Below are 6,000 nucleotides of genomic sequence, written 5' to 3' on the forward strand. Positions count from 1 at the left end.
TGCCCCTGGCAGTTCACATCTGAGGGACACATGGCAAACATGCAACACATTGGAAGTTGTTCCATGTTCCCACGCACGCCTGGACTGTCGGGTGGTAGTTCTGGCTTCTCCGGGTTTCAGGCAAAAAGGATGTAGCATTAAACAAGATTCAACTTTTGTCTCTGTGTCTTCTGCTGACAAGGACGCAGAGAAGACATTCGACAGTTTCAATAGAATGCATATGATTTGGATAGATAGACTTGAGGTAGAAGCAAAGAAGGGGTTAGGGTCCGATCACATTCACTTAGATCAAAAGATTCAAACATGAAGACATAGCTATAAGTGAATTATGTAGAGGACAGAACACAAATATATGTATATATCAGAATAAGACCAAATCAACATTGTGAAGATAAACATGAAGTCAAATCAATGTTGAAGACAATCCAAATGCGAAGTCTTTGCAAATGTGACGCCAAATGAAACACTTCAAACAAAAGTTTGGTGGTGGCGTTACCCACCGTATAGGAAGTATTAGACCCAGACACGGCGCATAATTATCGTGGCGCTCCGAAGTCAAATTCCGCGTTAATGTTTTCACACTTAGAGTGTATGTCTTCATTGATTGGAGATATACGCTACTTCGTGTGTTCACATCTAAGTCATCTACATGCATAAGTGTTAGGATGTGTGTCCAATCACAGGACATTTGAGGATTCTAAGATATTTAGCTCACACCGCAACTTGCAAAACCTTTTCCCATCCAAGGGCTTTGTGAAGATATCTGCCAATTGCTCTTCAGTGTTGACATGAATGATATCAATATCTTCCTTCATGACATGGTCTCTGAGAAAGTGATGACGAATTTCAATGTGCTTTGTCTTCGAGTGCTGAACTGGGTTGTTGGCAATCTTGATGGCGCTTTCATTGTCGCAGTAGAGTGGCACATGCTTCAGGTGGACACCATAGTCCTGGAGAGTTTGCTTCATCCAGAGAAGCTGAGCACAGCAAGATCCAGCAGCAATGTATTCAGATTCAGCAGTGGATAGAGATACACAGTTCTGCTTCTTTGAAGACCAACAGACAAGTGATCGACCCAGAAAGTGACATGTGCATGATGTGGACTTGTGATCAACCTTGTCACCAGCATAATCAACATCTGAGAATCCAACTAGATCAAACTCTGAGCCCTTTGGATAGCATAATCCTAGTGTTGGGGTGTAAGCCAAATATCGAAGAATTCGCTTCACAGCTAAGTGATGCAATTCCTTTGGTGCCGCTTGGAATCGGGCACACATGCAAACACTAAGCATTATATCTGGCCTAGATGCACATAAATAAAGCAAAGAACCAATCATTTAGCAGTATACCTTTTGATCGAACTCTTTACCATTGGCATCGGGACTCAGATGACTCTTCGTTGGCATTGGCGTCGTGTATCCTTTGCAATCTTGCATTCCAAACTTCTTCAGGCAATCTTTGAGGTATTTTTCTTGAGATATGAAGATGTCGTTGCTCTGCTGACGAATTTGAAGACCAAGGAAGAACTTCAGCTCACCCATCATGGATATCTGATATTGCTCTTGCATCATGTGTCCAAACTCATCACTGTATCTCTTATCAGTGCAGCCGAAGATAATGTCATCCACATAGATTTGGCACACAAATAGTTCTCCATCATATGTCTTCGTGAAGAGTGTAGGATCTAGAGAACCAGGTTTGAAGCCTTTGCTCTTCAGGAAGTCTTTGAGAGTGTCATACCAAGCTCGAGGAGCTTGTTTGAGGCCATACAGTGCCTTGTTGAGCTTGTATACCATATCAGGATGTTTTGGATCTTCAAAGCCAGGTGGCTGTGCAACATACACTTCTTCTTCAATCTTGGCGTTGAGAAAGGCACTTTTCACATCCATTTGGTACAGAAGGATGTTGTGATGGTTGGCATAGGCTAACAGTATGCGAATGGCTTCAAGCCTAGCCATCGGAGCAAATGTTTCATCGAAGTCAATTCCTTCAGCTTGAGTGTATCCTTGAGCAACAAGACGAGCCTTGTTTCTGACAACTTGACCATGCTCATCTTGCTTGTTGCGATATATCCATTTGGTGCCTATGATGTTGTTTTTGGGGAACGTAGTAATTTCAAAAAAATTCCTACGCACACGCAAGATCATGGTGATGCATAGCAACGAGAGGGGAGAGTGTGTCCACGTACCCTCGTAGACCGAAAGCGGAAGTGTTAGCACAACGCGGTTGATGTAGTCGTACGTCTTCACATCCGACCGATCAAGTACCGAACGCATGGCACCTCCGAGTTCAGCACACGTTCAACTCGATGACGTCCCTCAAACTCCGATCCAGCCGAGCTTTGAGGGAGAATTTCGTCAGCACGACGGCGTGGTGACGATGATGATGTTCTACCGATGCAGGGCTTTGCCTAAGCACCGCTACGATATGACCGAGGTGGATTATGGTGGAGGGGGCACTGCACACGGCTAAGAGATCCAAGAGATCAATTGTTGTGTCTCTAGGGGTGCCTCCCTCCCCGTATATAAAGGAGTGGAAGAGGGAGGGGGCCGGCCACCCTTGGCGTGCCCTATGAGGAGTCCTACTCCCACTGGGAGTAGGACTACCCCCTTCCATGTTAGAGTAGGAGAGGAGAGGGAAGGAGAGAGAGGGGGAAAGGAAAGGGGGGGCGCCGCCCCCCCTCCTTGTCCAATTCGGACTTGGGGGGAGGGGCGCGCGGCTGCCCCTTGGCCGCCTCTCCTCTTCCACCACTTGGGCCCATGAGGCCCAATAACCTCCTTATATGATACACCGGTGCATCCAAACCCCGTGATATGATATGCTCTTTCACACATAAACCTCCTTATATCTTCCTCAAAACAGCCACCATACCTACCTATTATGGCATTTCCATAGCCATTCCGAGATATATTGCCATGCAACTTTCCACCATTCCGTTCATCATGACACATTCATCTTTGTCATATTGCTTTGCATGATCATGTAGTTGACATAGTATTTGTGGCAAAGCCACCGTTCATAATTCTTTCATACATGTCACTCTTGATTCATTGCATATCCCGGTACACCGCCGGAGGCATTCATATAGAGTCATACTTTGTTCTAGTATCGAGTTGTAATCATTGAGTTGTAAATAAATAGAAGTGTGATGATCATCATTTTCTAGAGCATTGTCCCAAGTGAGGAATAAAAAAAGGAGAGAAAGGCCATAAAAAAGAGAAGGCCCAAAAAAAGAGAGAAAGAAAAAATGAGAGAAAAAGAGAGAAGGGACAATGTTACTATCCTTTTACCACACTTGTGCTTCAAAGTAGCACCATGTTCTTCATGATAGAGAGTCTCTTGTTTTGTCACTTTCATATACTAGTGGGAATTTTTCATTTTAGAACTTGGCTTGTATATTCCAACAATGGGCCTCCTCAAGTGCCCTAGGTCTTCGTGAGCAAGCAAGTTGGATGCACACCCACTTAGTTTCTTTTGTTGAGCTTTCATATATTTATAGCTCTAGTGCATCTGTTGCATGGCAATCCCTACTCCTTGCATCAACATCAATCGATGGGCATCTCCATAGCTCATTGATTAGCCTCGTTGATGTGAGACTTTCTCTTCTTTTTGTCTTCTCCACATAACCCCCATCATCATATTCTATTCCACCCATAGTGCTATGTCCATGGCTCGTGCTCATGTATTGCGTGAAAGTTGAAAGAGTTTGAGATTACTAAAGTATGAAACGATTGCTTGGCTTGTCATCGGGGTTGTGCATGATGAGAGCATTCTTGTGCGACAAAAATGGAGCATGACTAAACTATATGATTTTGTAGGGATGAACTTTCTTTGGCCATGTTATTTTGAGAGGACATAATTGCTTAGTTAGTATGCTTGAAGTGTTATTATTTCTATGTCAATATGAACTTTTATCTTGAATCTTTCGGATCTGAATATTCATGCCACAATTAAGAAGAATTACATTGAAATTATGCCAAGTAGCATTCCACATCAAAAATTATGTTTTTATCATTTACCTACTCGAGGACGAGCAGGAATTAAGCTTGGGGATGCTTGATACGTCTCCGACGTATCTATAATTTTTGATTGCTCCATGCTATATTATCTTCTGTTTTGGACATTATTGGGCTTTATTATACACTTTTATATTATTTTTGGGACTAACCTATTAACCGGAGGCCCAGCCCAGAATTGTTGTTTTTGCCTATTTCAGAGATTTGCAGAAAAGGAATATCAAACGGAGTCCAAACGGAATGAAACCTTCGGGAACGTGATTTTTGGAACGAACATGATCCAGGAGACTTGGACCCTACGTCAAGAAATAAACAAGGAGGCCACGAGGTAGGGGGCGCGCCTACCCCCCCCCCCAGGCGCGCCCTCCACCCTCGTGGGCCCACTGTTGCTCCACCGACGTACTTCTTCCTCCTATATATACCTACGTACCCCCAAACGACCAGATACGGAGCCAAAAACCTAATTCCACCGCTGCAACTTTCTGTATCCACGAGATCCCATCTTGGGGCGTGTTCCGGAGCTCCGCCGGAAGGGGAATCAATCACGGAGGGCTTCTACATCAACACCATAGCCTCTCCGATGATGTGTGAGTAGTTTACCTCAGACCTTCGGGTCCATAGTTATTAGCTAGATGGCTTCTTCTCTCTTTTTGGATCTCAATACAATGTTCTCCCCCTCTCTTGTGGAGATCTATTCGATGTAATCTTCTTTTGCGGTGTGTTTGTTGAGACCGATGAATTGTGGGTTTATGATCAAGTTTATCTATGAACAATATTTGAATCTTCTCTGAATTCTTTTATGTATGATTGGTTATCTTTGCAAGTCTCTTCGAATTATCAGTTTGGTTTGGCCTACTAGATTGATCTTTCTTGCAATGGGAGAAGTGCTTAGCTTTGGGTTCAATCTTGCGGTGTCCTTTCCCAGTGACAGCAGGGGCAGCAAGGCACGTATTGTATTGTTGCCATCGAGGATAACAAGATGGGGTTTTTATCATATTGCATGAACTTATCCCTCTACATCATGTCATCTTGCTTAAGGCGTTACTCTGTTCTTATGAACTTAATACTCTAGATGCATGCTGGATAGCGGTCGATGTGTGGAGTAATAGTAGTAGATGCAGGCAGGAGTCGGTCTACTCTGTTCTTATGCTCTTGAGAGAAGCCACTAGTGAAACCTATGGCCCCCGGGTCTATTTTCCATCATATTAATCTTCCAACACTTAGTTATTTCCTTTGCCTTTTATTTTACTTTGCATCTTTATCATAAAAATACCAAAAATATTATCCTATCATATCTATCAGATCTCACTCTCGTAAGTGACCGTGTAGGGATTGACAACCCCTCATCGCGTTGGTTGCGAGGGTTTATTTGTTTGTTTAGGTGCAAGGGACTTGTGTGTGGCCTCCTACTGGATTGATACCTTGGTTCTCAAAACTGAGGGAAATACTTACGCTACTTTGCTGCATCACCCTTTCCTCTTCAAGGGAAAACCAACGTAGTGCTCAAGAGGTAGCAGGGTTCGAGAAATATGTAGACATGACCGAGACACGTCTCCGGTCAATAACCAATAGAGGAACCTGGATGCTCATATTGGCTCCCACGTATTCTACGAAGATCTTTATCGGTCAAACCGCATAACAACATACGTTGTTCGCTTTGTCATCGGTATGTTACTTGCCCGAGATTCGATCGTCGGTATCTCAATACCTAGTTCAATCTCGTTACCGTCAAGTCTCTTTACTCGTTCCGTAATACATCATCCCGCAACTAACTCATTAGTTACAATGCTTGCAAGGCTTATAGTGATGTGCATTACCGAGTGGGCCCAGAGATACCTCTCCGACAATCGGAGTGACAAATCCTAATCTCGAAATACGCCAACCCAACAAGTACCTTCGGAGACACCTATAGAGCCCCTTTATAATCACCCAGTTATGTTGTGACGTTTGGTGGCACACAAAGTGTTCCTCCGGTAAACGGGAG

Source organism: Triticum aestivum, chromosome 4D (genome assembly GCF_018294505.1).
Source record: "Triticum aestivum cultivar Chinese Spring chromosome 4D, IWGSC CS RefSeq v2.1, whole genome shotgun sequence".
NCBI classification, from domain to species: domain Eukaryota; kingdom Viridiplantae; phylum Streptophyta; class Magnoliopsida; order Poales; family Poaceae; genus Triticum; species Triticum aestivum.